This window comes from Triticum dicoccoides, chromosome 6A, assembly GCF_002162155.2.
Source record: "Triticum dicoccoides isolate Atlit2015 ecotype Zavitan chromosome 6A, WEW_v2.0, whole genome shotgun sequence".
In the NCBI taxonomy this organism is placed as follows: Eukaryota; Viridiplantae; Streptophyta; class Magnoliopsida; order Poales; family Poaceae; genus Triticum; species Triticum dicoccoides.
This window is the reverse complement of record NC_041390.1, coordinates 598,576,221-598,599,609: the sequence shown is the minus strand read 5'-3', so window position 1 is coordinate 598,599,609 and position 23,389 is coordinate 598,576,221. Positions and strand designations below refer to the sequence as shown.

Genomic DNA, 23,389 nt, shown 5'->3' with positions numbered 1-23,389 from the left:
ACCGATGACATGCGATTACAAGATCATAAATATAACAGCAGAGACATGAAATCAAATGGATTCAGGAATACAATGGTACCTATGTCTAGAGGAAATCAAACGGATTTCTATAGCTTAAGTAAATTGAAGGCATTAACTTTGCGATTGTAAGCACAGAATGGAAGAATTGTACATATATTTTAGTAACCAATCGAGGAGGAATCAAGGTCAGGAAATCATATAATCTAATCTGATTATGCAAATATAATTTCCGTTGGCACGCACCAGTAGACTTGCGTATGGCGAATGAATATAGGCAAGACAGGCAATCATAAGCATAGTTAAAACCAGAACGAAAAGAGTTGGATCTAGAAGAGAGAAGGATGCTTCAGGGAGCACGGCAACACATGTAGGAGATCATGGTCAGCTTCGTTGAAGAAGAAAGCGGATCGAAGACCTAAGAAAAGAAAGAATGGTCAACCAAAATGGAGAGAGAGAGAGAGAGAGAGAGAGAGAGAGAGAGAGAGAGAGATCTACTGCAACCACTGTTAGGGTGTTGCTTCAGCATTTTATCTTCTCTCAGTTGTTTGCTTTTGAAACAGAAACTGTTTGAATGTACAAGGATCCAAATAAAAAAATTCAAATGCAACTAAAACCGACAGAGGCATTTTGGGAACTTCATTTAATTATCTTTGCACTAAATACTCGAATAAGTTCTCAAGTTTGAACTTCACTGGAAAATCAAATAAGTTTACGTAATATAATCAATATATCCTTTCTTATTTGTTTTCGTTTGAATCAGAAACTGTCTGAACACATCTAAGGCCTTGTTCGGTTACACCTCTTCTTAAGAGGATTGGAGGGGATTTGGGTGGATTTTGACTTGTGGGAGATTATATCCACCTCAATCCCTGCCAAACCCCTCCTAAATCCCTGTCAACCGAACAAGGCCTAAAGCTTTTCTTAAAAATGGATAGGCCCATCCACTTGTTGATGCTCCTATAAGATGTGTGGGAGTCCCACAAGATTCAAATGCCTCAGGGATCTCCTCGACTGGGTAGTGGGAAGCGGGTATATACCTTTGTATTTCTCTAGTAATGCCACAACAAAGAGCAATTGTTGTTCTTGGACTAATATGCAAATTAACATCAGCTCACGATTAATACGAAAAGGACAAATAATAAGAATAATAAGTGGACAAGATAATCTCCTTACAACAGATGGGTACAAATAAAGTGAGGATCCTATAACATATTCCCGTCTCAAAATAAGTGTCTCAACTTTGTACTAAAGTACTAAGGTTAAGACACTTATTTTAGGACAGGAGTACTACATATCTTTGAAGGATTGCGTCCTTTTCAACACCTTTTCATGTACTAAGGTTATCAGTCCAATATCAACATATGTGCCTTAATTTTGTCATAATACATATGTAAGAGAATCAACATATAGTGCACGATCAGATCTTATTTTTATTGATTAGAAGGTATCTCTAGACGCTATCAGCATACATATCTCACTCCCAAATAAACTACGGGTAAGAGTAACCATCTATTTGAAATTTCCAAGTCATTCTTCTTAAATATTACTCCCTCCGTAAATAAATATAAGAGCGTTTAGATCACTACTTTAGTGATCTAAAAGCTCTTAGATTTCTTTACGGAGGGAAGTGATCTAAACGCTCTTATATTTATTTACAGAGGGAGTATACCACATGGTATATGTCCATGTCAAAAATGGAAATCAGATGAAAAGAGAGTTGACATTAACAATCTCTAAGATTAGCTTAATCACACTGTGTCATTACACACTAAAAACTACAGGAAGGAAAACTCCCACCACATGGCTATGTATTTTCATCAGGTATGGCACACAGTTTATTTTACCATATTAAAATTGGGAGGGATGGCGATGATGAGATTGGTCAGTTCTCTAACCCAATCTATAACGAAAAATTTCTTATTTAGTTTTTTCAAAGTAAATATTGAAGACATGCTTGAAACATAGATTTTGTTAGAACAATAGTTGTTTAACAGCGGAAAATCACTTGAAATTCCCAATAAAATAGATATAGTAAATACTAGCCATGCCCGCGCGGCGGCACGCCGCGCCTATTGATACGTTATGTGAGAAATTCTTTGTATGCTGATATCAAATTTGACCTGTTGATTATTTAATTAATTATTCAGTTTTTGCTTGTTCGCTTTAATTTAGTTTAAGTTTCAGTCACTTTTTCCCTACACCCTCAGATTAAGATCCAATGGACAAAAGGGTGTGCTGCCCAGGGTTTGCATGGCACTTCTAATTACTTAGAAGTATTCTTCCCAGAATACTGACTGAACTGATCCAACAAGTGAATAGAAAAGAGATATTGCTGAGCGTAAGCAAGTCTAAAGAAGCAAACCACAGCACCGGTAAGCAAGAAACACATCAGAAGTAGCTTTGGTTTTAGGATTTGAATCATCTTTTGAAATGTTGACATGACCATTCTATAATAAACAAAGCAAAATCTTCTATCGCCGGATGTAGTCCCATCATTACGAACTCCTGCACGGCTGCACCACCATTTTGCAGGTGCTATAGCATCATTAGGTCCCAATTCTCCCTGGTTGGCATCGAATGAGTTTGATAACAGTAGAACAACATTTAAGATCATATTTTTCTCTATCGGCCAAGGTGCTCCAAATTTGTCAGCGGCTTGACAACATTAAACATAGTTGGAAATATGTCACTTTTGTAGAGTATTAGATAAAATAGCCTCTCTGTTGTCCCCCCCTACCTTTCATGCGGGAATTAAACTTCTCGAAGGTAAGCATCAGCCATATCCGACTACAGGAATAGCAGCAGTCGATACACATAAACTGTACGTAGGAGTCAGGCGTCGACGCACACGGGCACACGACGTGGAATCCATGGCCGCACCCTTTCGTGACAAAAAAAGCGGATCTCCTCCTTCCCTCGAACCCCGACAGGCAAATGCCCCACTTCCTCAAGTTCTTCTCCTCATCCACGGCCTCCACGGGTGCCAAGGCGCCGTGCGCCATGACGGCCGTTGCCACAACATCCTCAGCTCCGTAAACGCCCTAGTTTTGAGCCGCTTGTTTGCCGCTGCCGTGTCAAAACAGGGAGCCGGCGTAGCTAGTGCCGCCGACGCCGTGCCGAGACACCTAACAATTACACAACCACGTGCATGGGCCATGCAGGCGAGCACACACGTACAATCTGGAGTAGACCAAGCAATTACGCAGGCACATGCAGAGCCCATGCAACCAACCACGCACGCGCAGCTCCCAACACCCTTTGCCAATAAAAAAAACACAACACCTCTCCGGCTAAACCATGGGCCACGCTAACGTAATTTAACCTGTGTAAACCAAATTCGGCCGCACCCGACGGTCGACTGATGAACTACTCGGCCGCACGTACACAGCGTGCGTACACAGAAGGAAAGAAGAGCCCACCATCGAGTTAATGTACGCGACAGCAACAAAGACCTACATTGAACAACTTAGCAGGAAGAACGATCTATTTATAGCCCCTGCAACGTATCTATCAGGGTCTCTAGATTGCACCACGAAAGCGGCAGCGATATATAAGCGGCAAAGTCTGTAGACGCAACGGCGACAGCGGCATCGATCAAAAATAGTATAGCAGGCCGTAGACTAAACATAAATTAAATCTAAACTGTTGTAGCAGCACCGATCAAAAAGCACTCGAAGGCTGTACGCCAGACGGTCGAGTCGGCACCGCCTTCCCAGCGCAAAGCGGTACCGCGTACACTGACGCAGCCCACCACACGTCGACGAAGGGCGACGCGCAGCCCAGAGAAGGAAGGAGGCCCGCCCACGTATACAACCACCGTATAAACCCTAGAAAAGCAAGTCAACGGAGCAGGCTGGCCCATGCGCACCCAATATCGCTAGCCGCACCAACAGAGTAGCTACGCACGTTGAATTTTTTTTGGTCGAGAGCGTACAGCCACCAGGTAAATTTACACACCGGCGTACCAAAATAATACCATGCGCCACAACCAAAGTTCACCATGGGTCACTTTCATCCAAGTGGATGAACCTCAAGGCGAAAACCTTGCCTGCAATAGAGGCTTGGGTATGTCTGTTTTGTAGAAGAACTTACATGGCGGCCATATCCAGCACCATCACTAACTGATAGGCGAGCTTGACTATAAAGAGCGGGAAAACCTCTCCTAATCATTTTGTAGTTCTCTTGAATTAATGGAACAAAGAAATAGGAAGAATAATGAATGGTTGTACACGAGCACTAAATTGGCAGCCTGCACACTTGTGTTTCTCTAAATTTTATTCCTATTATTCTGAATACAAAACACCTCTGGATTTAGCTATGCCTATAAGAAAAATGGAAGTAGCACAAGCATTTAATGAAACGGTGCAAAGACAAGCAAAAGAACAGTCCATTTACCTGAGCTGACAAGGAGAAGCACAAGAGCAAGGCAGGCAAGATCGAGAAGGAGACCAAGGTGGATGTTAGAAAAAACAAGCTGAAACCAAAAAAACAACATGGTCAGCACACAAACATTTCATCGAACGTGAAAACATGAAAACAACAATGATATCATTCGGCCAACCTTATAAAACAGAAGTTACCTTACCATGGCCAAAGGCCAGACCAATTGTTTAATACTTCAAATTTCCAAATCAATATTCTCATCTGCTTCTCCTCGCTATTTAGTCTCCATCTCTAGCATCTCTGGCTGTTGCAGTCCAATGAGCGAACATACATATTTTAGAAAATAAAAAGATTACTTGTGGAAGATCTAGAAGTGGGGAAGAACAAAATCTACAGCAGCCCAAGAGATTCAAATATAATATCAACTCATAAACCCGAGAGATTCCTTTTGGACTACATCACCTAGGCTGGCACCATACCAACTTTTACTTGTGGAAGATCTAGAAGTGGGGAAGAACAAAATCTACAACAGCCCAAGAGATTCAAATATACTATCAACTCATAAACTCGAGAGATTCCTTTTGGACTACATCACCTAGGCTGGCACCATACCAACTTTTACTTTGCAACACTCTAAAACATATCCGTACTCTCTGAAACATATCCGTACTTTCCACTTAGAGCGTCCTCCCAAATATAATAGTGTTACAACCCTGATACATAATATAGTGCAAGAGGGCTCACAGATCGATTGCTGGCTCACAGTACAGGGTGGTATGCCATCGACAAGCTAAGGTGATAAAAAAAATTGGTGTATTTTCTCTTATGGGCAAGGAAGCAAGAGTTTCGCTATTACAAATTGTAAGAAACTGATAATTAGAGCAGATTACTTGTCCCATGCCACTTGCCCTTCTCACCGGCCTACTCCTTCCCCCTGTAGCCGGCCTCCTCCCCCTCCCCTGCAGCTTGAATGGAGAAACAAATTTAACCAATGTATTATACAAAGTATGACAGCTGACAGAAGTGTTGTGACAGAATAATAACAAATAAAAACAGCTCATATAAGTTGCCTTCAGATGTTATATAAGGTGTAATTGCTCTAAACCAAAATTCTTACTGCAGACTCATTCAAATTCTTTTTCAGAGTTTCGGTATACTGAGCTGCTGCTTCCTGATATTTTCTGTTGTAGAAGGGTTCATTGCCTGCAATATGCATAGTGGGGTACATTCAGATTCCAGAGAAGAGAGCCTTTGGATTAGCAGGGGACATATTTGCTAGCTAAAATCTGAATCTTGTTGGGCAATTGTTTGTGCAATGTGAATTCACTGTCTGAGTTGGTGTGCAGGTTTGCTATCATTTTGTGTAGCATAGGCATGGTGTTCTGGTTGCAAGTGAACGTAGCTGCAAAAGTGAGTTGTAGCATTGTTTGCCTGGCTCAGCTGATGAATTTGTTGTAGCAGAAACGACAACAAAAAAACCGGGTTCAACTATCCATGTGTCTCGCTTTGAACAGAATTACCCCCTCTAATTCATCCATGTGTACAAGTGAACTGACACCAAATCCATCTGATTGGAATTCGTTACAGAAGAAACAAAATAAAGGGCATCCGTTTCCATCCATGTAAAGTGAATCCACCTCCAAGGGATCAGATGAGAGCACCCCCAAACCAAACCAATCTAGTGAGCTAGGTGAAAATTAAATCGTTGCAAGCAAGCAAGGAAGGGATGGTCGCCATCTTACCACCGCTGTTGAACTCGATGCTTCAACAGCCAGCGCGGTGCTGCTGTTGATGCAGGGGTGGAAGCTCGTCGGAGAAGGCCGACTGCACCATGTCGTGGTTGTATTGGTTGCTTGCGTACCCGGATGCCGGCACATGTCCTTGGAGATCGAAAACAACAGCATCGTCGTATGAGCTTGAACTTTTCCTGAAAGCATGACACATAACAAAATCATCTTGTGTAATGAAAAATGTGACTGGTGTCATCTTAAGTAGTCAATAATATATCTGAAGAAACAAAAGCATGTGCCTAGGCACCAAAATTCAGCAGGTATGTTTTTACTTGTCGGTTATAGCGAGACTGAATAGGATGAGGAGCTTCATAATAAAAAGAGATGCTACAGATAAATGGAAGTGAATGTATCGCAAGGAAGAAAGAGTTTCACTATTACAAATTGTAAGAAACTGATAATTAGAGGAGATTACTTGTCCCCTGCCACATGCCCTTCTCACAGGCCTGCTCCTTCCCCCTGTCGCCGGCCTCCTCCCCCTCCCCTGCAGCTCCACCCTATCCCTACGGGAGCGCCGCCTGTAGCTCTGCCCCCGCTGATGGACCAACACCAACCCACGAGCAATTACCAAAGGGGTTGAGAAGGGATGAGGCTAGCAGATGCTCACCTCGTGCTCCTCCTGCTTGGCGGAAGAGGCAACAGTGCACGAACTCCAAACTCCAATCGCCAGGTCGCGCTCGACCTCTCCGGCATAGGCCGACGCCAGCGGAGACCCTCCGAAGCCACACCTCCCTCTCTCTCTCTCTCTCCTGCAGATCAAATCCAGCACCGCCGCCATCACTGGTAAGCTCGCCTCCGCACCGGCGGCGGACAAGATGCGATGGGGGGACGACTGAGATGGGAGGAGGAGGCGGCGGCTAGGGGAAGCCGGGGAGGCGACTGAGGTGGGAGGAGGAGGAGGGGGCGGTGATGGGAGGAGAAGGGGCGGCGGCTAGGGTTGTGAGGAAGGACGCAGGTACGCGGTGTGAGGAAGGACGCGGGGTCGTTCATTTTTCTTTCGCTCTTGCCCGCTCTCGCCCGGGTCGCTGAACTATTCACAGATGACGTGGATTGCGCAGTTGTGCCTAGCATATCCTTTTTTTTTTGATCGTAAGCCTAGCATATCCCTTGACCTTTCGCTATTACAAATTGTAAGAAACTGATAATTAGAGCAGATTACTTGTCCCCTGCCACTTGCCCTTCTCACAGGCCTGCTCCTTCCCCCTGTCGCCGGCCTCCTCCCCCTCCCCTGCAGCTCCACCCTATCCCTACGGGAGCGCCGCCTGTAGCTCTGCCCCCGCTGATGGACCGACACCAACCCACGAGCAATTACCAAAGGGGTTGAGAAGGGATGAGGCTAGCAGATGCTCACCTCGTGCTCCTCCTGCTTGGCGGAAGAGGCAGCAGTGCACGAACTCCAAACTCCAATCGCCAGGTCGCGCCCGACCTCTCCGGTGCAGGCCGACGCCAGCAGGGACCCTCCGAAGCGACACCTCCCTCTCTCTCTCTCTCCTGCAGATCGAATCCAGCACCGCCGCCGTCACCGGTAAGCTCGCCTCCGCACCGGCGGCGGACAAGATGCGATGAGGGGGCGACTGAGATGGGCAGAGGAGGCGGCGGCTAGGGGAAGCCGGGGAGGCGACTGAGGTGGGAGGAGGAGGAGGGGGCGGCGATGGGAGGAGAAGGGGCGGCGGCTAGGGTTGTGAGGAAGGACGCAGGTACACGGTGTGAGGAAGGACGCGGGGTCGTTCATTTTTCTTTTGCTCTTGCCCGCTCTCGCCCGAGTCGCTGAACTATTCATAGATGACGTGGATGGCGCGGTTGTGCCTAGCATATCCCTTGACCTTTATACGTTCAATTACTATTATTACATAAACCATATAGGCCTTGCCTGCCTCTCAGGACTCGGGAACCACTGGAACAGCAGCTGAGCCCTTGGGCTTGGCCGCCACTTCCGCGAGAGACGGGCAGCTCCGCGGCCGCGAATGGATCTTGTCGCTCAGCGACCGCCTCCACTTCCTAGCCGTGCTTCTCTTGCCACCAGGGGTAGCGGCAGCCGCAGCACAAGAGCGCGCCGTGTCAGGAACATGTGTGGTAGTATCAACCTTGGACAGGCTTCGCAGAGACTCTGGATGTTTCCTCGGCGTGCCACGGTTATTATGCTGGCTGCCGTCCGGAAACCTGTTGCTCAGGCATTTGCTTAAGCCGGTGTGCACCATGATGCCGTCGTCGCTCAGATAACCATTCTCCATACTGTCTCGCATGGCCAGGTCGTCGTATTCCTCGTCAGACCTGTTGCAGTCCTCGTCCACAGACCCTTCCATCTGCCACTCAAAGCACCCACAGATATGTATGTATGTTAAGCAACTTAGTGTAGTAACAATTAGTCAAGCATTTTTTTTCGACTAAAAAGGGAAGAAAAAAAAGCTTTGTTAACACAAAATGAAGGTAAATAAATAGGCTGCCACGCCTCACCTCATCATGGTTTTCGTCGTGATCTTCTTCACTTAGGTCCTCATCACTCCCTGAATTAGGTGGAGCATCAGCTTCTTCTTCGTCGTCGTCGTCACTGCCAGATGCTGCTGCTGACTCTTTAATCTACAAGTCCCCGACAACAAAAACATATAAATCAGCAATTATAAGATACTAACAAATTTGATGGTGTTTCTCTGTTGTTCACTCACAGAAAGATGTAGCAAGATCAGACAAGTTAACGCTACCAGATAGTACAAAGTTAAATTGCTACTTACCTCTTTATGATGTCCATCGGCCTTCTTAGGGGAGCCACCGGATGAAGATGCAACATGGCTGCTGCTACTGCCTTCATTACCATTGATCCAAGAGCCTTCGACACTTCCAGCTTGACTTGTACAGCCTGTGTCGGTAGGCCATGCACTTATCCCAAAGGAGCCAAGCTGGAGATTCACCGACTCCGCCCTTCCAATGTTCAGAGGTCCATATATTGGGTTTCCTAGAGATTTCTGGTCTCCGCCACCTTGGGAACCACATTTCCCATCCCCATCACCTGACTCAACCAGCCAAGCCTTTGAAATGGATCCATCCACATCAACGATGGCCATGAGCCCATGAGCTTTCTCGAGGATCCTAGGCGTTGGATTAATTTGAACATCCCCTTGGAACTCATGGAGTTGGCAACACATTGGTTTTTGTACTCTTCATTTACAGCCGCCGCTGTGTTTGTGTCAGCGTTATACAACTGCTCTCCGGTAGCTCGCCTGCGGAGGCAGCTAAAGAAGGTGGCATGGATGGAAGCCACGCTCCGGTCAACATTAGTGTTGTTTACCTTGGGAACTAGGTATTTGTCAGCTCGACTACAGAGGTACTCTTGGATGGTTCTAATGTTGTTGATGTATTTGACATACTTATTTTTGGTTGGGTCAAGCGTCATGTACTTTGCACGTACAGCAAACCTCTCGGTGTGCTTGCCCTAATTGGATATGTAGATCATAAAAGGAATATTGATGGATGTTTCTTCATTAAGCCCATCTGAAATATTGGAATTATTTGACAACTTCATACTAAATAAATATAACAGGGGGAATCAGAACACATGGATCATGATATTATGATTCCACCTTAACTAGAAAAGAAACCGAAAACAGAGCATTTTCGACATAATTGGAAAGAGCGAGAATAGAAGGAAAATGTACACAAGAAAAAAATGTTATGGTTTTCCGTAGCACGTACCACAAAATTAAGGCTCAAGTGAACACCCTCAACAACGGCCGATTCTTTGCGATCTTCCCACGCGGTGATAAGCCGATCCAGACTGTCGACGACCATCTCACTCTGTGCCTTATAACCTTCTATAGCCATTTGTTTCTTCCCAATTGGTTTTCCCTCAACCTTGTCTCCACCGCCCTCATAATCCATACCTGAGTTGCTTGAGACGCCCGAGCGTTTCTTGGCTTTCCGCCTGGCTTTTGCTTCAGAAACAGCCACCGGGTCCAGGCATTCACCTGCATGATAAGTGGATGCCCAGAGAAGGGGGTTTTCCTTCTCGTCAACAAAGCTCCGCATCATGTGGCGAATGGAATCTGTGGAAACTACAGTGGTGATCCCTAACCTGCTCCCATGTTGAACAGATACATACATTGGAATATAATGCTTATAATTTTGAAACGAGAGAAAATAAAGTTGGGTGCACAGGGCATGATGCTCTGTTTCTGAAGAAATAGTTTAGCGTTTCTGCTTGCTTGCTTGTAGGACAAATTTGCAACATAGCAGCTAACTGAAAAGGAATCGAGTTATTGATAGCCTAAATACTAGTACAAGATGATGCTATCCAGATCAATAAAGAAACACTAAACTATTCATAAACCCTAAGAAAGTTAAAAGGGGATGTGTGTGTGTACCAGCAAAGTAGAAAGAGTGGATTTGCCGCAACCACTAGTTCCGCATAGAAGAACCGTGACAGACTCCTTTCTTTCACGAATCCTAGGGAGGGAAGAGATTAGAAAGGAATAATATTATCAGATTCCTCTGAAAGTTGGTTACCCTGCCCTGCCCTGCCATGAGTGACATGTGTGGTGGGAATTCAATATGATTTACATACATAGTTGCATTGTAAACAAGGGAAAATCAATCTGGTTTTAGCTCCTGACAGACAGATGAGATGTGATCATATCAGATGGCAACAACTAATTTGCCACTAGGTAATATATACATACATAGAGAATCAGTGTGTGTTGATAATAATGTATGTAAGCATGGAACAGGAAGTAGATTACTACTCTACTCTACTCTACTCTACTCTAGATGATGAGCTCATGTGTGTGTTGTTTTTCTCAAAGTGTCTAGACCAAATTGATCCTCCCTCATGAAATGTTTGTTAAAAGAGAAGATTTTGGAAAAACATTCCTCCTCATGTAAGTATGAGATTGGTACTAGTGAATGGGGGAGCTTGGCAGACCTGCAGGCTAGGGTGAGGTGGTTCATCTGGTTTGGGGCGAGGTACTTGTAGAGGGCCAGGGCCTGGCACACCAGCTGCAGGAACAGGTCCCTGGGGATCCGACGCTTGTAGAGCTCGAACTGGAACTGCCTGGGGTTGGTGGCCGCGTCCGGCAGCTCGTACCGCTGCACCCCTTTGCCAGGGCCTTGGCCGCCGGAGCCGGACATGGCCATGAGCATCTCCATCTCCGCTGGGTCGCCACGGACCACATCGAACACCCGCAGGCTAATCTTTTGATTTTAGAGTGAATCCAAATCGAAATCAAAATCAGAAACAGAGGGGGCAGAATGGAATCAGAGGGATCGAATCAGGCCCGGCCCATAGGCCGGGCAAACGGGGCGCCCGCCCTGGGCCCTGGGGAGGCAGGGGCCCCGGGCCAGCTAGTATTCTTTCAGGCAGCCCATACACGAAAAAAAATTAAAGCCTAAGAAATCGAACGTAGTCTGTGTGCACTTGACCCGCGACTCCTTCCCCAATCGCAGGCTCAGCGCCGCCGGCCGCCCCTACTGCGCCTCTCCGATTCCAGTGTTGTGGCCGGCCATTAATGGCGTGATTCCCGAATCGGCTCTCCTTCCTTCTCAACGCTCTGCTTGTTCCCTAGACTTTGGAGAGAGACCAAGAGGGTAGATGTTCTCTTTCAAGTAAGTCTGTTCCGTAATTCAGAGATTCATTGATAAATAGCTCTGCGTTGGATTCCACGTCGCACATCCATCAAATCTACATGGGTCTTCTTCTGCTCTTCATTGGATCCAAACGTGGGAGTGCGAGGGTGCTCAGGCAGGAGACTAGAGAAGGGAGAAATTTTATTCATCTCATGGCGTTGTATTTTTGTCCGTGCTGATTACTGCAGCATACGGATCAAGCCATCTACATCTGTCATTTCGTTTCCAGGTGATGTTGATCCTTGCATTAACCATTTTTATGCAGCTTATTTAGTGACATGTCTTCAAGAAATTAATTTTCCGGTACTGGAATCCCAAAAGGGATCAATTGCTAAGTTCTTCAAAACTAGTAATTCTTTGAGGGAATCTGCATGTTTTGATCATCATAGTATAAACATGAAATAGTCAGTTTGCTTTGCCATGCCTTATGCAGGATAGTTTGGAAGAGGTGAGTTATTATTTCGGTGAAGAATTTTTATGTGAAGAACATGCAGATTGGGGAGGATCTAGAAACAAATGTGAGTTGATGCATTAGTTTTATATCTCATGGTAACACAAATGTTTTAAGTAGCAACCACTTTCGACAAGGTCATTTGTTGTGCAGAAAAAGAAATGCCTCCATTGACAATTACGAAATCAATGTTTTGTGGAGCTCTATTGTTTCATTACCATCATGATACAGTTCTCTTGATCGATAAATAGTTGTACTGTTAGTATTAAGAGTCCAAAGATAATCGATCAATGCTATGCATTGGATATTTAATTTGAGCTTTTGTGTTTCAAGAAGGGCCCCTTGTTGCTGTCTTGCCCCTGGGCCCCGTATATCTATGGGACGGCCCTGGATCGAATCCAAGAGGGGAGGGGAGACCTCGAATGCGTGCCTTGGCTTGCATCCCATGAACTGGAGCGTGCTGTGGAGGAGGGAGCGCGTGTAGAGGAAGGAGGAGGCGCCACTCTCGTCCACCACCACAATGTACAGGAGCTTGTGTCAGGACCCGCTATGTTTGCTGAGCAAGAACTAGGGTTTTGAGAGAAGAAATGGGGAAAGTTCGCCCAGATCTGAGAGGCTTGTATTAACTATAAGTATTGTTTAGCCATTGCAGCAATTCAATAGAAGATTCGATGACCAGGACAGCCACAACCTGGCAAACTTTATAGGTGGAAGGCGCTCCCGGCAACAGCCTGAAAAGTAACAGTAACGGCATGAAACGGAACATTTACGATCTAATGGCTAGCAATGAACATTTTAAAGTGAGGCGCGATCTCAGCCATTCTTCTACAGCTAACTGAAGAGATAACTGCACTCGCTTCGGTCCTGACATTGCTCCCTCCTTGAGTTTCGACGTGTCCTCACGGCGTAGCTGTTGCTTCTCGCCACGCTCATGTAGTGTTACTGAAGAACTCCGGAAATATGTACTTGATAAAATTTGCGTCTTCCCAAGTTGCATCCATTGACGACAAGTTTATCCATCTGATAAGCCACTGCACGACCGACATGTTTTGTCAAGGAACTTGTCGAACTTCTAGAACTTCCTTTGGTCCCACTTTGATTGTTCCATCCTGGTTGACGAGTGGAAGATTAGGGTCAGGTATCGACTTGTCCCCAATGTGCTTCTTTAACTGGCTCACATGAAACACTGGTGGATTTGCACCCCACTAGGTAGCTGCAATTTGTAAGCTGCATTGCCCACTTTCTGAATAACCCGAAATGGACCATAGTATCTGTTTTGTAGCTTCAAAGCACCCCTGAATCCAAATGCTGCTAATCTGTATGGAGCCATTTTTAAGTAAACTGGGTCTCCCACCTGAAAACTTCTTTCAATTCTTCTAGTATCTGCATATTTCTTCATCCTGTTTTGTGCCAACACCAGATTATCATTGAGTTGCTGTAAAATCTGATGTTTGGCAGTTAGGAAGTCCTGTGCTTCTTCATCCTCAGGTCCAGGTATTGCCAATTTTGATATGAGGGGAGGAGGGAATCCATACAGGGCCTGAAATGGGGACATTTTGATTGTAGTGTGATAAGTTGAATTATACCAGAATTCTGCCAATGAAAGCCATGATAACCACTTAGTGGGAGCAGATGTAGTCATGCATCTCAGATAAGTCTCCAAGCACTGGTTAACGCACTCAGTCTGGCCATCAGTTTGAGGGTGATAAGTAGTATTGTATCTGAGGTCCACTTTAAGTGCAGAGAAGATATCTTTCCAGAGTTGGCTAGTGAAAATTCGATCTCTGTCAGATATGATGAGTTTTGGAGGACCGTGCAATCTAATTATATTATCCACAAATGGTTGAGACACACTGAGTACTGAATAAGGATGAGACAGTGGTATGAAGTGAGAGTATTTGGTAAACCTATCCACTACTACCATGATCACATCCTTTCCTTGTGATTTGGGTAATACCTCAATAAAATCCATTGAGATGTGCTGTCAGGCCATGTCAGCAACAGGTAGAGGTTCTACCAGTCCAGGTTGCAAACAATTCTCATTCTTAGCTCTCTGACATACAGGGCAAGTAGCAATGAAAGCTTCTACAGTTGCCTTCAGACCAGGCCAGTAGAAGATGCTTTTTACTCTGTGATAAGTCTGTCTTCTCCCTGAGTGACCACCCACAGGATAACTATGTAAGGCTGCAAGCAATTTATACTGTAATTTAGGGGAGTTGCCCACATAAAATTTTCCCTTGTATCTTATAATTCCAGCTGCTAGAGACTAATCTGGCAACTTGTTACCCTCTTGAAGGAGGAGTTTCTCCAGTAGCTGCAAGTTAGTAGGATCTTGCTGATAACTTGCCACTAGATCTTCTGCCCATGTAGGAGTAGATGCAGAGATAGCCATGCATTTAGGAAGAACTCTTGACAGTGCATCAGCAACTTTGTTTTGAATGCCCTTTTTGTACTGAATAGTAAAGTTGAATTCCAACAACTTCATCATGAGTTTGTGTTGAACCCCTTCAGTGATTTTCTGATGAGTGATAAACTTTAGGGATTGCTGGTCAGTTTTAATGATCAACTCTTTCCCTAACAAATAGTGCCTCCATCTTTTCAGTGCTTCAAGTATTGCTAGGGCCTCTTTTTCATATGTAGACATAGCAGCATTTCTAGGGAATAAATATGAACTATAATAAGATATTGGTCTGCCTTGCTGCATTAAAACAGCTCCAATTCCCTTCCCTGAAGCATCAGTTTCCAAAATAAATGGTTGAGAGAAATTTGGCAGGGCCAAAATAGGAGCAGAGGTCAAAGCTTGTTTCTGTTGTTGGAAAGCTTGTGTATGTTCAGGCAACCAATGAAAATTTCCCTTTTTCAGCAAATCATGTAAAGGCCTGCAAATTACACCATACCCTTTTATAAATCTTCTGTAATATCCAGCCAAACCCAGGAAACTTCTGAGTTTAGTGATATTCTCAGGGACAGGCCACTCAGCTATAGTAGAGATCTTTTGTGGGTCTGTGGCCACTCCTTTTGCAGAAATCACATGTCCTAGATGTTACACTTGTGGAGCTACAAAAACACACTTGGACATTTTGGCATACAGTTGATGTTCTCTTAAAAGTTCCAACACCAACTTTATATGTTCCAAGTGTTCTTTGAGGGTTTTGCTGAAGATTAATATATCATCAAAGAATACCAATACAAATTTCCTCAAATAAGGTGCAAATATGGTGTTCATTAATTCTTGGAATGTGCCAGGAGCATTAGACAGACCAAAGGGCATTACCAGAAATTCAAAATGTCCCAGGAATGTTCTGAAAGTTGTCTTGTGTATATCCTCAGGTGACATTCTGATTTGGTGATAGCCAGATCTCAAATCCAATTTGGTGAAATAATTTGCCCCATGCAATTCATCCAAAAGGTCCTCTATAACAGGTATAGGAAATTTGTTCTTAATTGTAAGAAAATTTAGTTTTTTGAACTCTGTGCACAGCCTCATTGGTCCATCTTTCTTTTTTACTAATAACACAGGAGCTGCAAAGGGACTTTGACTGTGTCTGATGAGATGTGCAGCCAACAACTTTTTGATCTGCTCCTCCATTTCCTTTTTCTGATTTTGAGGCACCCTGTAAGGTCTGACTTGTGGTGGAGTAGCACCATCCACCAGAGGGATTTTGTGGTCCAAGGCCCTATGAGGAGGCAGTGTTTTAGGTTCCTCAAATAGGTCAGTATACTCCAACAATAATTTCTGTATTTGTGGGGGAGTTTTAAAATCCTCTGGTGCATCCATGAGTATATTGTGGATTTGACACAAGAAAACTTCAGGTCCCTTGTCCAACAGTTTCTTTACTTTCTTAACAGGCACTTCCTTCACACTAGCTGAAGTACTGAACATTGCTGTAGATACAGTCTGCTTTCCTCCATGTGTGAAATTGAATTGTTGTGCAGGAATATCAAAAGAAACAGGGCTCACAGCAGTAAACCAATCATATCCCAGAATTGCATTATGACTTGGTAGTGCCAGAGTTCTAAATTTGTGGGAAAGTGTCATTTTAGAGATCTAAAACTGATAGTTAGGGACAACTGCAGTAGATGTCAGTATGCCTCCTCCAGGTACTGCAATTCTTCTAGGTTTGACAGGTAACAAGTTGCAGTTTGCTTTAACCGCAAAATCTTGATTTATGAAAGATGTGGTGCTACCTGAATCCAACAGTGCAACTGCTCTTTTCCCATTAATATGAATAATCACTGTAGGTGTTGGAACTGCAAGTTGCCGTCCCATTGCAAAAGCAGATATGAACATAGCTTGATCACCTTCAGCTACTTGCTCTGTCTGCTCTTCTAACAGTTGCTCCTCAACATCATAAGTCACTGGTGTTGGGGATCGTTGCAGAAATTAAAAAAATTCTACGCATCACCAAGATCAATCTATGGAGAGACTAGCAACGAGAGAGAGGGGAGTGCATTTTCATACCCTTAAAGATCGCGATGCGGAAGCGTTACAAGAACGCGGATGAAGGAGTCGTACTCATAGCGATTCAGACCGCGGTTGATTCTGATCTAAGCGCCGAACAACGGAGCCTCCACGCTCAACACACGTATAGCCCGGGGACGTCTCCTCCTTCTTGATCCAGCAAGGGGAGAGGAGAGGTTGAGGGAGAGCTCCGGCAGCACGACGGCGTGGTGGTGCAGCTTGCAGTTCTCCGGCAGGGCTTCGCCAAGCACTACGGAGGAGGAGGAGGTGTTGGGGAGGGAGAGGGCTGCGCCAGGGGAAGGGGTGCGGCTCCCATGCGCCGATATATAGGGGTGGAGGGGGCTGGTTTCTTGCCCTCCAAGTCCATTGGGGCATTGGCAAAGGTGGGGGAAAGAAATCCCATCATTTCTCTTCCCCACCGATTGTTATCCCCCTTTTTGTAGGGATCTTGATCTTATCCCTTCGGGATATGATCTTATTCCTTCTAAGGGGGGATCTTGGTGCGCCTTGACCAGGGGTGTGGGGCCTTTCCCCCACTACCCACGTTCATGTGGGTCCCCCCATGCAGGTGGGCCCCACTCCGGAACCTTCTAGAACCTTCCCGGTACAATACCGAAAAATCCCGAACATTTTTCGGTGGCCAAAATAGGACTTCCCATATATAAATATTTACCTATAGACCATTCCGGAACTCCTCGTGACGTCCGGGATCTCATACGGGACTCCGAACAACATTCGGTAACTGCACACGAATTCCCATAACAACTCTAGCGTTACCGAACCTTAAGTGTGTAGACCCTATGGGTTCGTGAATCATGCAGAAATGACCGAGACAGCTCTCTGGCCAATAACCAACAGCGGGATCTGGATACCCATGTTGGCTCCCACATGTTCCACGATGATCTCATCGGATGAACCATGACGTCGGGGATTCAATCAATCATGTATACAATTCCCTTTGTTAATCGGTATGTTACTTGCCCGAGATTCGATCATCGGTATCCCAATACCTCGTTCAATCTCGTTACCGGCAAGTCACTTTTACTTGTTCCATAACACATCATCCCGTGATCAACTCTTTGGTCACATCGAGCTCATTATGATGATGTCCTACCGAGTGGGCCCAGAGATACCTCTCCGTCACACGGAGTGACAAATCACAGTCTCGATTCGTGCCAACCCAACAGACACTTTCGGAGATACCCGTAGTGTACCTTTATAGCCACCCAGTTACGTTGTGACGTTTGGCACACCTAAAGTATTCCTACGGTATTTGGGAGTTGCACAATCTCATGGTCTAAGGAAATGATACTTGACATTAGAAAAGCTTTAGCAGATGAAGTACACGATCTTGTGTTATGCTTAGGATTGGGTCTTGTCCATCACATCATTCTCCTAATGATGTGATCCCGTTATCAACGACATCCAATGTCCATGGTCAGGAAACTGTAACCATCTATTGATCAACGAGCTAGTCAACTAGAGGCTTACTAGGTACATATTGTGGTCTACGTATTCACACATGTATTACGGTCTCCGTTTAATACAATTATAGCATGAACAATAGACAATTATCATGAACAAAGAAATATAATAATAACCATTTTATTATTGCCTCTAGGGCATATTTCCAACAGTCTCCCACTTGCACTAGAGTCAATAATCTAGTTCACATCACTATGTGATTGTAATGAATCCAACACCCATGGGGTTTGATCATATCTCGCTTGTGAGAGAGGTTATTAGTCAACGGGTCTGAATCTTTCGGATCCGTGTGTGCTTTACAAATCTCTATGTAATCTTGTAGATGCAGCTACCACGCGCTACTGGGAGCTATTCCAAGTAACTGCTCTACATATGAATCCGGTTTACTACTCAGAGTCATCCGGATTAGTGTCAAAGTTTGCATCGACGTAACCCTTTACGACACACTCTTTTACCACCTCCATAATCGAGAAAATTCCTTAGTCCACTAGTTACTAAGGATAAGTTTGACCGCTGTCATGTGATCCATTCCTGGATCACTCTTGTACCCCTTGATTGACTCATGGCAAGGCACACTTCAGGTGCCGTACACAGCATAGCATACTGTAGAGCCTACGTCTAAAGCATAGGGGACGACCTCCGTCCTTTCTCTCTCTTCTGCCGTGGTCAGATCTTGAGTCTCACTCAATGCTCACACCTTATAACACAGCCAAGAACTCCTTCTTTGCTGATCTTATTTGAACTCCTTCAAAATCTTGTCACGATATGTATTCATTTGAAAGTACTATTAAGTGTTTTTTGATCTATCCTTATAGATCTTTATGCTCAATGTTCAAGTAGCTTAATCCAGGTTTTCCATTGAGAAACACTTTCCAAATAACCCTATGTGCTTTCCAGAAATTCTACATCATTTCTAATCAACAATATGTCAACAACATACTCATCAGAAATTTTATAGTGCTCCAACTCACTTCTTTGGAAATACAAGTTTCTCATAAACTTTGTATAAACCCAAAATCTTTGATCATCTCATCAAAGCGTATATTCCAACTCCGAGATGCTTACTCCAGTCCTTAGAAGGATTGCTGGAGCTTTGCATACTTGTTAGCATCTTTTAGGATTGACAAAAACCTTCTGGTTGTATCACATACAACCTTTCCCCAAGAAAATTGTCGAGGAAACAATGTTTTGACATCCTATCTGCAAGATTTCATAAATAATGCAGTAACTGCTAATACAATTCCAATAGACTCTTAGCATCGCTACGAGTGAGAAAGTCTCACCACAGTCAACTCCTTGAACTTGTCGGAAAACATCTTAACGACAAGTCGAGCTTTATTAATGGTGATACTTACCATCATTGTGTGTCTTCCTTTTAAAATCCATCTGTACCAATAGCCTTACGACCATCAAGTAGTTCTTCCAAAGTCTATACTTTGTTTTCACACATGGATCCTCTCGAATTTTATGGCCTCGAGCCACTTGCCAGAATCCGAGCCCACCATCGTTTCTCCATAGCTCGTAGGTTCATTATTGTCTAGCAACATGACCTCCAAGACAGGATTACGTACCACTCTGAAATAGTACGCATCCTTGTTGACTAGGGATGGCAATGGGTCGGGTTTGGGGCGGGTGGAGCTGGTCCAAATCCAACCCATGACCCATCTTCCTACCCTCTGCCCATCCACCAAATTATCCATGGGCACAACTTGTGCCCATGCCCAAACCCGCTGGATACCCACATATCCATGGAGCTTCATGGGCATAGAAAAGTGAACAAGAAGCCTTCCCAAAGATCGTATTAACTCATCATCATTCACTCAAAAATGTCCACATAAGCTACATGCATAAGTAGGCAACAAGTAAAATGACGAGTCCTTAAGTGTGACATACCAAAGGTTGATTCTGTAGCATATAGCTTACAACACCAGTTGCATATTGCCTGCCATTTCCCATTGATTAATTCTTTCTACTGTCACTGGCATATGGCCCCACATGTCATACGGGTATCCATTGGATATCCATGGAGCACAAACTACAACCGTGCCCAACCCGCCTATTAGTGGGTATCCATATCCATGGACCCATGGGCAAAAATGCGCTCCATACCCTTGCCCAACCGGGTGGGGTATTGTCGGTGTCAAAACCGGCGGATCTCGGGTAGGGGGTCCCGAACTGTGCGTCTAGGCGGATGGTAACAGGAGGCAGGGGACACGAAGTTTTTCCCAGGTTTGGGCCCTCTTGATGGAGGTAAAACCCTACGTCCTGCTTGATTAATATTGATGATATGGGTAGTACAAGAGTAGATCTACCACGAGATCAGAGAGGCTAAACCCTAGAAGCTAGCCTATGGCATGATTGTCTGTTGTCCTACGGACTAAAACCCTCCGGTTTATATAGACACCGGAGAGGGCTAGGGTTACACAAGGTCGATTACAAAGGAGGAGATATACATATCCGTATTGCCTAGCTTGCCTTCCACGCCAAGTAGAGTCCCATCCGGACACGAGACGAAGTCTTTAATCTTGTATCTTCATAGTCCAATAGTCCGGCCAAAGGTTATAGTCCGGCTGTCCGGAGACCCCCTAATCCAGGAATGTCTCAGTAGCCCCTGAACCAGGCTTGAATGACGATGAGTCCGACACACAGTATTGTCTTTGGCATTGCAAGGAGGGTTCCTCCTCCGAATACATCACAGAAGAATTTGAACACAAGGATAGAGTCCGACCCTGCAAAATAAGTTCCACATACCACCATAGAGAGAATAATATTTCCACAAATCTAATCTGCTGACACGTTTCGGCAACACGACATTATGCCATGGCCCGGTAATTATTCAAACCGTTTTTCCTCAAACAGCCTCACACACAACGCGAGGCGGTTTCTTGACACGTCTTGTCAAAGCAGAGATCGTGTTCCCCTAATTACGGGATTCTCATCAATACGGTCGTGGGTAACCCAACCACATCTAGGACTCCTAGATTATAGGCAAGTCCCAAACGGCTACGGAGAGGACACTTGATATTCACCTTCTTTATAAAGGGACAAGGCTTTTACTTTTTCCCTCCCGTTCTCAATCGAATCCTTCCCCGCCTCGAGTTCTAACACCCAAAGCCCAGGTCAAGTGCTCCGGACCTTCAATCATGTTCGGATCCAGCCTTCAAGGCCGGTGGATGCCCTCCTCCGTTAGAGAAGAAGATATCAAGAAGTTGAGGGAGGCCAGGTACCTAACCGCCGAGGTTTTGCATCGGCTACCAGCCCGAGGGCAGGTCGTCCCTACTCCTGAACCCAACGAAGACGTCGTGTTCATCTCCCACTTCCTCCGAGGTCTAGGCCTCACTCTGGATCCCTTCGTTAGGGGGCTGATGTTTTATTACGGTCTAGATTTCCACGATCTAGCCTCGGACTCCTTACTCCACATCTCATCATTTATTGTTGTTTGTGAGGCTTTCCTCCGCATTACCCCTCACTTCGGCCTATGGCTCAAGACCTTTGACGTGAAGCCGAAGATGGTCGAGGGGCAACATGTGTTGGGTAACGTAGCATAATTTTAAAATTTTCTACGCATCACCAAGATCAATCTATGGAGTCATCTAGCAACGAGGGAGAGAGAAGTGCATCTACATACCCTTGTAGGTCGCGCGCGGAAGCATTCAAGAGAACCGGGTTGATGGAGTCGTACTCGAGGTGATCCAAATCACCGATGACCTAGTCCCGAACGGACGGCACCTCCGCGTTCAACACATGTACAGTTGGGAAGACGTCTCCTCCAACTTGATCCAGCAAGGGGGAAGGAGAGGTTGATGAAGATCCAGCAGCACGATGGCGTGGTGGTGGATGCAGCAGAATCCCGGCAGGGCTTCGCCAAGCGCAAGCGGGGAGGAGAGGTGTTACGAAGGGAGAGGGAGGCGCCAAGAGCAAAGGGGTGCGGTTGCCCTCCCCCCTCTTTATATAGGGGCCTTGGGGGGGCGCCGGCCCTAGGAGATGAATCTCCAAGGTGGCGGCGGCCAAGGGGTGGCTTCCCCCAAAGCCAAGTGGGGGGCGCCCCCACCCCTAAGGTTTCCCAACCCTAGGCGCAGGGGAGGCCCAAGGGGGGGGCGCACCAGCCCACTAGGGGTTGGTTCCCCTCCCAATTCAGCCCATGGGGCCCTTCAGGATAGGTGGCCCAAGTCGGTGGACCCCCGGGACCCTTCCGGTGGTCTTGGTACAATACCGGCGACCCCTGAAACGTTCCCGATGGCCGAAACTGGACTTCCTATATATAAATCTTTACCTCCGGAACTCCTCGTGACGTCTGGGATCTCATCCGGGACTCCGAACAACTTTCGGTTTACTGCATACTAATATCTCTACAACCCTAGCGTCACCGAACCTTAAATGTGTAGACCCTACGGGTTCGGGAGACATATAGACATGACCGAGACGCCTCTCCGGTCAATAACCAACAGGGGTATCTGGATACCCATGTTGGCTCCCACATGCTCCACGATGATCTCATTGGATGAACCACGATGTCGAGGATTCAATCAATCCGCATACAATTCCCTTTGTCAATCGGTATGTTACTTGCCCGAGACTCGATCATCGGTATCCCAATACCTCGTTCAATCTCGTTACCGGCAAGTCACATTACTCGTGCCGTAATGCATGATCTCGTGATCAACCACTTGGTCACATTGAGCTCATTATGATGATGCATTACCGAGTGGGCCCAGAGATACCTCTCCGTCATACGGAGTGACAAATCCCAGTCTCGATTCGTGCCAACCCAACAGACACTTTTAGAGATACCTGTAGTGTACCTTTATAGTCACCTAGTTACGTTGTGACGTTTGGCACACCCAAGGCACTCCTACGGTATCCGGGAGTTGCACAATCTCATGGTCTAAGGAAATGACACTTGACATTCGGAAAATCTACAACAAACGAACTACACGATCTTTGAGCTATGCTTAGGATTGGGTCTTGTCCATCGCATCATTCTCCTAATGATGTGATCCCGCTATCAATGACATCCAATGTCCATAGTCAGGAAACCATGACTATCTTTTGATCAACGAGCTAGTCAACTAGAGGCTCACTAGGGATGTGTTGTGGTCTATGTATTCACACATGTATTACGATTTCCGGATAACACAATTATAGCATGAACAATAGACAATTATCATGAACAAAGAAATATAA

At 45.5% G+C, this 23,389-nt stretch overlaps 1 long non-coding RNA gene and 1 pseudogene across 1 annotated transcript; both read right to left on the bottom strand.

Moving 5' to 3' along the window:
- Nucleotides 1-5,308: 5,308 nt before the first annotated feature.
- LOC119317523 lies at nt 5,309-6,282 on the bottom strand. Its single transcript, XR_005153660.1, has 3 exons — nt 6,147-6,282; nt 5,522-5,607; nt 5,309-5,369 (listed from the first exon to the last, which is right to left on the bottom strand). It is a non-coding gene; the product is annotated as an uncharacterized LOC119317523 (long non-coding RNA).
- Nucleotides 6,283-8,071: 1,789 nt separating this feature from the next.
- Nucleotides 8,072-23,389, bottom strand: part of LOC119316068 — a 61,467-nt pseudogene continuing 46,149 nt past the window's right edge.